The 10,685-nt window shown below is 37.7% G+C and overlaps 1 long non-coding RNA gene across 1 annotated transcript; it reads right to left on the bottom strand.

The window, feature by feature from the left end:
* Positions 1-4,524: 4,524 nt before the first annotated feature.
* LOC111937521 (uncharacterized) lies at positions 4,525-8,497 on the bottom strand. Its single transcript, XR_002868661.2, has 3 exons — positions 8,234-8,497; positions 7,868-7,974; positions 4,525-7,139 (listed from the first exon to the last, which is right to left on the bottom strand). It is a non-coding gene; the product is annotated as an uncharacterized LOC111937521 (long non-coding RNA).
* Between the last annotated feature and the right edge of the window lie 2,188 nt (positions 8,498-10,685).

Genomic DNA, 10,685 nt, shown 5'->3' with positions numbered 1-10,685 from the left:
GCAGCCAGGTGGGCTCGGTCTCTTCTCCCAGGCAGCACTGACAGAACCAGAGGACACAGTCTCAAGCTGGGCCAAGGGAAATTCAGGTTGGATATCAGGAAAAGGTTTTGTACAGAAAGGGTGCTAAAGTACTGGAATGGTCTGTGTGGGGAGGTGGTGGAGTCACCATCCCTGGAGGTGTTTAATGAAGGGCTGGATGTGGCACTCGGTGCCATGGTCCAGTTTTTGCTGTTACACCATGGGTTGGACTCGATGATCCTGAAGGTCTCTTCCAACCTAAGTCATTCTGTGAATTCTGTGAAATTTTAGTGCAAACACATTATTAATCGGCTCTTTCATCTCTCAGCTGCCTTCCAGCTTCATATCATGTTGAAAATAAACTTTTCATAGAATAATTTCAAAGTGAGTACAAGTATCATGCTTTCATTCTTTCACATTATCTTACTGAGAGAACATATAGAGAAACTTGGAATCATCAACAAAAAATACAAAGTAGGAATCAAAGGGGGAAATGAAATGAAGGGATTATTTTTTATTACCAGAGAGTAAATACTGAGATCAAATGTATTCTAGCTATTTTTTTCCACATACAATTCCTTTTCATAGTGCTGTCACCCAAAAATGCAATTAACATAAAAGGTGGGGAATACAGCTTTAAATAAGGAGAATTTCCTGTAACAGTCTTTGGAACAAAACTGTATTTCTGCTTTAGACTTGGATAGATGATCTGGTTTTAATTTCCATAGAAATGAGATTCCCTTCCTTTTGGCAGAACTGCCTGTAAATGCACAGTAATCCAGTTCTCGAAGAAAGGAGTAAATTTAATGGGAGTTTAAACAGTCTGTAAAGAAAATAAATTATACTCATCATCTGTAAATAAATAGTTTGGATTGTTCTTCCTCCTTCTCCCCCTCCTCCTCTCAGATATGGATAATACAAAATCCCTGTGGCAAAGTTTGGGTTAGAACACAGAACCCAGGAATAAAATATTAATAGACTTGTTGCATACTTTTTAAAGGATAAGGCATTTACTTCTTGCTGTCAACTGGTATTTCAGAAGTTCAAGTTTAGTACTTTAAATCAGATTTGGAAACAATTATTTGTTACTTCACTGCTTTCATTAACATGTTGGTAATTAAAAATTGCAATTTACTCCAGGTCCTCCTGGAGCTTTGGGGTTTATTTTTTGCTTTTCTGTATTTCAATCATCAAGTTTGTTTTTTGTGTATAATTCCAAGAAGGCTGGGAAAGCCTCCAGCCCCGAGAGAGGAGCTGAGCCGTGGGTACCAGCTCTGCCCAGGGGCTGCATTCCAAGACTGGAGAATTCTCAGGGCTTTCCAAAGGAGCACAAGTCAATGAACACTAAAGATCATCACTTTCTGGTAATCTGACATAGGAACAGAGAAACTGGCTAAATGGAGCATGATTTCATCTGGTTTTGATGGCATATTAGTTTTTGTTGGATTTGCCTGGAAACCTTTTAGAAGACTGAAACGTTAACAGAAGAATTCGCAGCTAAAAACTTATTTCCTGATAAATCCTCCTGCTACTGATGATTAATTCTCTAATATGCTAAAAGTTCATATAGGAATACTACAGGAACTGTGCACTGAAGAATTTACTTGAATTAGGTGCAGGAATAATCCACTTATATCACATTTCAAGTGTAGTGAATATCTAAAAAATAGATAAAATAGAAAAAATAGATAAAACAGTTTCATACTGTTTTAGGCCAGCTTAGAAGGATGGAATCCAAAATCACAGACACTTCCCCAGGGCACAAGCAGAAACTGCTGTTGTATAATTTGCTTGTAAATGTACAGACCTAAAGCTGAGCCTAATTAAACAGGAGATCCAAAGCACCTGAGACTTAAATTTTAATAAAGGCTAAAGGGAAAAGCTCCTTCAGGAGTTTTGTTGACAAACTATTTAATTATTAATTTCTAAAACTACTTTAAACTTGAGATAACACTTTTAAAAACCTTTAGGAACTTAACACCCTATTAAATTAGTGGGAATTCAAGATTATTTAAGGTTGGAATCTGCATGGAAGTAAAGTTTTCTGCATAGGAACTTTAAAAAATATAACAAATAATATTCACATACAGGTACTGAATATGTATAAAAATATAATAATTTTTATCCTGGTGTTTCTAAATGTGTGTAAGGATTCAGTGAAGGAAAGAGAAATCAAAACCAAACATTCCAAGATCAAGAATTTCTACTGTGAAACCATTTCTTCTCTAGTGAAATACACAGAAAAAGCTCAAAGAAAATCCTCTAACATTATTTTTCACTGTTATCCAGAAAGGTCCCATTTTCAGGACTCTCCTTCAGGCATTTGACCACTAATGTAATTTTTGGATTGAACACACGGACAGCTCAAGAAGAAAGAACAGAAGAAAGTGAAGTGGGACCAAGTGAGAAGAAATGCAAGATACAGAAAAAAGAAATAAAATAGTTTTCCATCTAATAAGGCAGCGACAACACCTGCACATTTCACAAGAGCTGCATCATCTTGGATTTGCTTCTCAGAATGTGAGAAATGTGAGGCTCCTGCTCACTTTTGGAGCTCCTTGACAAGTTTCCTCCTCAGCAGGAAGGAGCCATTTGTCAACCTGAAGATTCCAATTCTTCTATTTTTTAACCTTCCTCTGCAGCATTTACCAACAGTCTCACTGCACCATCTCTACAGACAACACACTCACAGCATCCCTCTGCTTTCAGCATGCTCCTGACTCCCAGAAATACTGTGATCTAGCTGTAATTTAGGATGAATTTATCATCTGAAACCAAATGCAAATAAAAATTACAGGATTTCTCATTTTATTTCATTTCCAGCGTTTAACTATCCTTTCAAGCTTTCATACATGGTTTTCCTCTCTGCCTTTAGAACACCATTCCACCAAAGAACTTGGATGTGAATTCCTTTTCTGATAGGCAATTTATTAGTCTTTATATTTTCATGTATTACTTCCACCATGTCATCTGAGGTTATAATTGAGATCAGGGTCATAATTATATTTTCACTATTGAATCAAATTTTTAGGAATTCATGCACTATGACAGATAACTGGGGACAATTTAACTTGGGAAAGTATTTCTCTTCTCAGTAATAGAGAGCTAAAGGAAATTTGCAGAGAAACACTATAAAGGAAAATCATTCTGCAGAACTAAGAACTTGGGAACAAATGCAGAACCAGCCAAACCTTCTTCTTCCACTTGTCAGTCACACCCTACACCAAACATTTTAATAACAATTCAAATGAGGAGGTGATTACCAAAGCACAAAGCTCAGGTAGCAAAGCACAGAGTAGAACTATCTCAGCCCAATTTTCAAACACAGGCAAACAGCAGCTTTGTCATTGAGCATGGCCCCCACTCTGCATGACTGATATGAATGTAATATTGAACTGCCAGCTGATGATTTGCTCTATTAAACCTTCGGCAAATTCAGTTTAATATGGAAAATAAACAGAGAACACATTTGTTCCCCTCAACAAACATTTGTTCTTTTCCCTTACTAAATCTCAAGTTTACAGACCTGTCTGGAAAAGAAAGCTGAGGAGGACAAGAGTTGTTTTCCAGGTTGCTGGGATGTAATTTCAGTGGAACATCCCCCTGATGACACACCCAGTAATCCACCCTGGGTTCTTTGCTCACGACTTTTGCATCAAGTTTAACCTGAGGGTGGAAGTTGTGCCTGCTACATTAACCACAGATATTTCTCCCTGAACAATAAACATGTTTGTTTTAGTTCAATTATTTTTCCTTAAACTGAAATTCTGGGGCAGACCTCCATCTGGCACTTTTCAGTGTAAAATTACCTACTTATCCCTTTACATGTGAGAAGCTGGGTGTCTGCATTTCCTGTGAGGGACAACAGGGAATTCTCACGCAGGCTACGTGAGCTCCCCACTGCTTTCACACAATTTTCTTATGTGAATTTTCCCCTCTAATTTCATCTAGATAATTTAGATTTCATTTCCTCTTTTAAGGTCTGCTACATCTGTGAACATTAACACATCCCAGTAGCTTACTCACTCCATTAATCAAGCGCTGAAATTGCATTGGTTCATTTATGACAATATTTACACAGTAATTATCTATGGCACTTGCATCATGAAATTTTACCAAACCAAAGAAGATTTTATTTTATTTTTTTTAATGCATTGATGAGCTCAGGGTTTACCACTGTGACTCAGCCTTTCCTGGAGGAAAGCACAGCAGAAGTCCATTGCAGAGGGACTTCATTTTTCAAAGTAAATTTGGTGGAACTGGTGCTGCCACGTGGCCTCGTGAAACAGGACAAGTGTTCACACACACACCAGTCATTAATGGACCTTTAAAAACCACTCTGTACTTCTGGCTTCCCTCAGTTTTGTAGATGTACAGATTTACAGTTCAGCTCCACAATTAAGACACGTGTCTGCTAATTTCTATCCCACCTCCCCTGCAATTAAGTCAGAGTAGCAGCAACTGCAGAAAATCAGAGAAACTCTTTGAAAAAAACCACAAAATAGCTGCTCATTCATCCAGGTACCTTTTTACTAACACAGACCTATTTACACCCAATAAATATCACAAGAAACACATACTTTAATGGTGAATAGACAAAAATATTTCAAATTTATGTGAACAAAATCATTATTTCCCAGTATCTTCAGGGTTACCAGAGAAGATGTGCAGGTTAGATTGTACCAACAGCAGCACTGTGAACCTGCTGCTTCAAGATAACATTGTTGATATCCCAGTGCAATTAAAAATAAATCCTAACCACAATGCTCCAAATGTGTTTAGATCACTGCTCTTTCAAGTTGCCTGATGACATTAACTTAATAAAAATCAACCTTACAACCTGATGAATTGTAAATCAGGGCATGTTCAGCTCATTTCTTTTCTCACATTGTTATATCTAGATTTAGAGAATAGCTCTCTGGAGATTTTAGTTGTAATTAGTATCTCCTTCTTCCATGACCCACTTTTCCTGTTGGAAATCAGCCTTGCTAGAGCTTACCTCAGAGATTCAAGCCTAAAAGCTCTCCAAATCTCTACTAAAACCACAAGATACATGTCAGCACTGAGATTTCTCACTCCAAAAAGCCAGAGCTTTACTTTCTAACATGCAATGATTTTATCATCCCCATTGTAGTAGAAAACATCAGCTGCTGGAGGGAGATCCAGGCAGGATACAAATCTGTACATTACTTTTTCCTCATTTCCTTTATTTCATATTTCTCTGTGAGAGTAATTGATGATAAACAGAGGAGGACAGTTCCCCTAAAGTCAAAACAACTTCTTGCAAAAAGTATTTTCTGATATGGGCCACATGTTCAGAGTCTGGATCAGTTTTAGGAATAAAAGCTTCCACCCAAGGGTTTTTCTGGAAATCAGCTCCTGATGCAGGACCAAGGAGAAACTGCTGTTTTTGAGGGCAAAATTGCTCCAGTGTCAGGTTTCTGAGTGGGTTTTTAAATGCCAACGTGTCTCTACCACTACATTTATGCATTAAATGGACTGAAAAGCCTTGGAAAACATAAAGCTGAAGAAAGATAAAGCAGCTAGGTGCAAAAGCTATTTTTTTGCTGGGACACTTCAGTCTGAAAGAGGTTCCTCTTCCTGGCTTAAGAAGGCAAAAGGCCAAAGTGTGGGTTTCAAAATCAATGAACACATTTAGAAACCAAACTCCCACCAATGGAGTTCAGTACTCCTAGATAATGAATTAATTTGGATAATGGAAATTCAGGTCCTAGGGGAGTTATCTACATGTGCAGATAGAAAGTCATTAAGAGTAGTGGGAGAAAAAAAAAATTATCTTTAACATTATTTCCTGGAATGGTAATATAGTGTTTTCTTTCTGTGACCTGAAGGTAGATTAAAATAATTTCATTTTCTGAAGCTATGACATTTTTGGGATGGCTATACTTTTAGTTGTTATATTACATATCTAAAATACACAGTATCCTGACATTTGTGTGTATCTAGATTTTTTATAGAACATTTTACTAAGTTAAGCATACCCTTAATTTACTCTTCAGAATTTCCTTCATAACTGGAGTTTTAAGCAGTATCTTTAATCCCAAAATTCGAATTGATCTGGATGTATAAAAAAAATACTACTAACATTTAAATTAATTACTTTCAGATGAGGAAATGGGAAAAAAAAAAAGGGACAGGATTACTTCAAGTTACAATTTTCTTTTCTAGAAGACCAAGAACAGTAATAAAATTTTAAATTCTTTTAAAAATTATATTTCATAGGATCAAGACTGATTTTAGAATTTAAACAGAAAACCTTAATCCTGTAGGTGTTTCCAGACAGGCTGCTGAAACCATAACACAATTTTTGATAGTTTGATCAATACCAGTTTGAGCAGTGATAAAACTTGCTTCGCACCAGAAGTCAATTTTGCACACAAAGGAGTGAGACCAGGAATTTTCTAAATTATTTTTGCTATAATAAAAGTATTTTACTCAGCCACTTCAGGACAGATCGATTGGCAGACATACACCATCTGTTTCTGTGAAAACCAGGACAGAAAATATATATAAACCTACATGCTGAGGTTTAAACAATAATCAAATGAAAGTTGCAATAAAACACATTGAGCACTTTATAACAGAATTACTTTTCAGACAATGTATTTTACTTAAATCAGAACAGTCTCTCTGTCTCTTTTTGGGGTGGCTTCTATTCCTTGCAGCACTGCCAGTCTAAAGCAAATCTGAAGTTTTCAGTGCAGGACTGAACTCATACAAAAAAAAGGACAGGTTCTTTACAGGAGAAAGATATTTGCTTCTTCCTCCCCTGGAAAGTGACAAATTTTAGACAAAAGCCCCAAGCTGCAGAAATTTTCCACAATGCAAAGAGCATCAGATCCAGGGCACAGATGTGTTTCACACCACAGGGGACCTTTCCCAGCTGTACAGGCATTTCCAGGAAGAAAACTCAGGACAGAGGCATCTTTACCAACTAGCATTCAGAGGAAAACTCTTTTTCTTCAGAATTGAATCTTCTGATTGGACCACTGATTTTCATTTGCTTTACAGCTTTTTCTTTGTGCAGTTTCTAGAAGGTGAAAATTCTTCCCTTGGTCACACATGAGGGATTTGTATTGCTCAAGCATCAGCTTCCACAACTGCAAAAGGGAAAAAGGGGTTAGGAAAATTTCCATTAAGATCCAGAACTTTTTCCTTTGAACTACAATTCCATGAAAAACAGTGATGTTGAGCAAACAAAAACTGTGAATGCTGCCTTTAAACTAATAACAGCCAGGCAAAAACATGAACAGTTGAAAAGCAGCAGCAGCTGTCTGCTGACTGATCCTCATGGATTATTTAGCTGACCCTCAGCAAGGAGAGGGCCCTGAAAAGTCAACAGGAGCAGGAATTGTCAGGTGGGTGATGAAAAGAAAAACTTCCAAACAATATGGGAAATGGAAAACTTAGAACCGACTGAAGAATTTTCTCTTTGTTCCAACTTTATTTTCCTCTTGAGATCTGTAATAAGTTAGAAGATCATGCAGATAGTAACATCTTAAAAGCAGGAGAAAATACAGAGAAGAGCAATTTCTCAAAAAATCTTGAATTGATATTGATTTCAAATTAACTCCCCACACAAACTCCCCACCTGCCCCAGTAGCAGATATTCAGTGAGATGCCACAGAAGGCAAAGGAAAACACATGGAAATGTGAAGCAGGAATTAGGATGTGCTGCCTATAGACTTAGATATAAATGTTTAAATATCTCAATAAGAACAGATTTTGACTCTTACAAGTCCTCAAATTCCTTCAATAGACTAAACATACATTTTGAACGTAAAAAAAATAAAGAGTGCAATAAATGTTCAAAGAATTAAGAACCCACCTCTAGGCTGGAGTGACTGTGCTCAGGGAAGGGAGCACTGCCAGCATCAATATTGCTGTAGCTTCATCTTGTGAATCCTCAGTGGGTTGAGAAAATACCTAAAACCTCTAAAATAAGTGAATAATAAAATATGTGACCACAAACAATTTCTTGAGATGGCTGCATTTTCTAATGCTGCAGTGATGAGAGGTGCCTGAGTTAACTACCAAACAAAAAAAAACCCAAACAACTCCAAACCACCCATAAAAAACTGTATCAATCCCATTAAAAAAAACAAAAACAATCCACCAAAGTCAAAACTCTGTGCTAAAAACACATGAAAAGACCTCTCTGGATCCACATGCTTCCTTTTCCACCATATCTTACTTGCCACAACCCTCATAAACTTCAGTTGGGGTTTCTTTTGCCTTTATAGATGACACATTTTGCTCAGTTTTCTTTCTGGAAGGTGAGCTAGCTGTTCTAAAGCTCAGCAGGATTTCTACTTACAGGAAAAAACAAACCCAAACTTTTGAAAACATTATTTCTTCTAACCCTGGGCTTTCAGATAAGCCAAAAATTCCTCCCAGCAGAAGCAGCAAGTGCTGAACCTTCTCTACAGTGTCAGAGTTGCTCTTTCCTTCCTACAGCAAGCTGGCCCCTTTGTTTGTGCTGCTTTATTTTCCCAGGTATCATCTGCTTCCACAGATGTGCATCATTAAGACTGGAAGAACCAACAGCAATATTTCCATATAATTAAACATTTTTATGTGGTAAAGTAGGTATGGCACAGAAAGCATGAAGTGTCTCCCATCAGGAACTCTGCAGCCATCAAACACATTATGGTGTTTTTGGGAAGCCTGCATTCACAAGGAATGCTGAATGGGTGCTGTAGAAAAATTTAAGATCCATTAGCAGAGGATTTAGATGTAACAGTTCCATCCTGCATCTGTGAATGCTCCTGTGATCAGCTGAGGGAATGCAGCCCACAGCCTATAAAAATTGAGTATTTCACTAATGATGTTTCTATATATTTTTGTGTGCAGCCTTAAAAACTTTAAGCCCCTTTAATTAGAGATGATGCATTGAGGCAAGTCAAACAAGTAAAAAAAAATTAAAAAGAAAACACTGAAAGGAATATATCTAGTTGTTTGCACAGAATTTCTAGCAATGTGTTTGAATGGGCAGTTTTAGAAATGAATTATGATTTACTTCAACAGAATCCTTTCAAAACAAATGACACCAGTGTGCCCACAGCACACTGAAAGATGAAACAAATGAAACAAAGAACATTTTACTTTATTGCTCAATTAACACTGCTCAGGTTTGTTTCTTAGGATAACCAGTGAGTTTAGGATGGCAGGTACACATCTTTCTGTTTCAAGAAGATTTAGTTAGGTTTCAATGTATATGATCCTACTAGATACAGACAGAAATTCACATTTTCTACCTAGTAAACATCTCTGCAGGGTCTTCATGCTTTGCCCCCAAAGCACAAAAGATAAACTGATGAAAATACAAATCTCCAGAGGATAAGGATGCTTCAGTCAAGTTAACACCTGGTATTTAAAAAACTTCAAAGGCAGTTATTCCTAGCTATGCACAAGTTAAACACACAAAAATAAACGCCAGGAGTTCTGTATGACACAATGCTATGGTGGAGCTATATGGATGCCAGCTTCAGCTATTAGGAAACAATTTTTGTGATGGAAAAAATACTACCTGAGGGTCTAAGCTGGGGGAAAACAGCAGGGAAAAAAGCAAGAAGGAAAACCAAACACAACCACCTGGTAGAAAGAGAGACATAATGAAATGCCATCTCTTTCCCTGACATTGAAGAAAAGTAGCAAGGAATGGGACAAATCTAATTGTCAAAGCTACTTTTTTAAGAATTTTTTTCTTTTTAATTAGTCATTTCATTGCAGAAACACCTCTGTCTTCATAAAACTATTTAGGATTTTGTCAAAACAGAATCTCAGTTTTTTTAACAATCCCTTCCTTCCTTTTGAAAAAAAGAGTAGTTACAAATGTCACACTTTCAGACACACTTTACCAGTTCTACCTGTTCCTGGAGGCATAGATATGTTCAGCTGTGAAACACCAAAAAACCTCTTTCAGAAAAAAAAGATTCAAAGCTGACAAGCATTCTTAGAGAATTCACAAATTAATGCCAATTTGTGGACAGAAACTGCATACAGAGGCTCTAATTCTTAAGGTTTTTGCTGTCCAAACCAAAGTTTGTCTTAGTTGCATTGAAGGCAGAACTAGTGAGGAATTGCAAAGCTACAGAGTACAGCAAACAAAAGATTAAAAGATTCTTAATTTGGCCTGGTTTAGAGTAATACTACATTTGATGGGGAGACATTTCCTCAGTTGTGAAATCCCCACAGCTGATTTTGTCAAGGAGTAGCTACATGAGTGCCAGCCTTGCTTCAGCCCCTGTGAGCAGAGGGATGTCTGCTGGGGCTCATTGCTTCCCTTTATTCATTATTCCCTTTTCCCCACGCTTACAGAATCCATCCCATTTGGAGCTCTGTCCGACTCAGTGTTTCACACATAAAACCAGCCTGTGGTTTTTAAACACTGTTCCATCAGTACAAACCCCAGAGCAAAGTCTGCCCTGTGCCTCATCCTGACAGGAGGTGCAGCTTTGCACAGGCTGCAGAAATCCTCCTCTGGAGAAACCAACGAGGGTCCTGGGCAAGAGATCGTGCGGGGCTCGTTTGGTGTCTGCTCACGGTGACTTCCCCTGCCAGCACCCCGTGTCACCTGCTAGGAGCTTTGCTCTCCACCTTGGATTTAGGGCCACTCCATACCCCAGCAGCCAATTCTCCGTGTT

The sequence above is a fragment of the Cyanistes caeruleus genome, chromosome 19 (genome assembly GCF_971803275.1).
Source record: "Cyanistes caeruleus chromosome 19, bCyaCae1.hap1.1, whole genome shotgun sequence".
Taxonomy (NCBI): domain Eukaryota; kingdom Metazoa; phylum Chordata; class Aves; order Passeriformes; family Paridae; genus Cyanistes; species Cyanistes caeruleus.
This window is presented reverse-complemented; position numbering and strand designations above follow the sequence as displayed.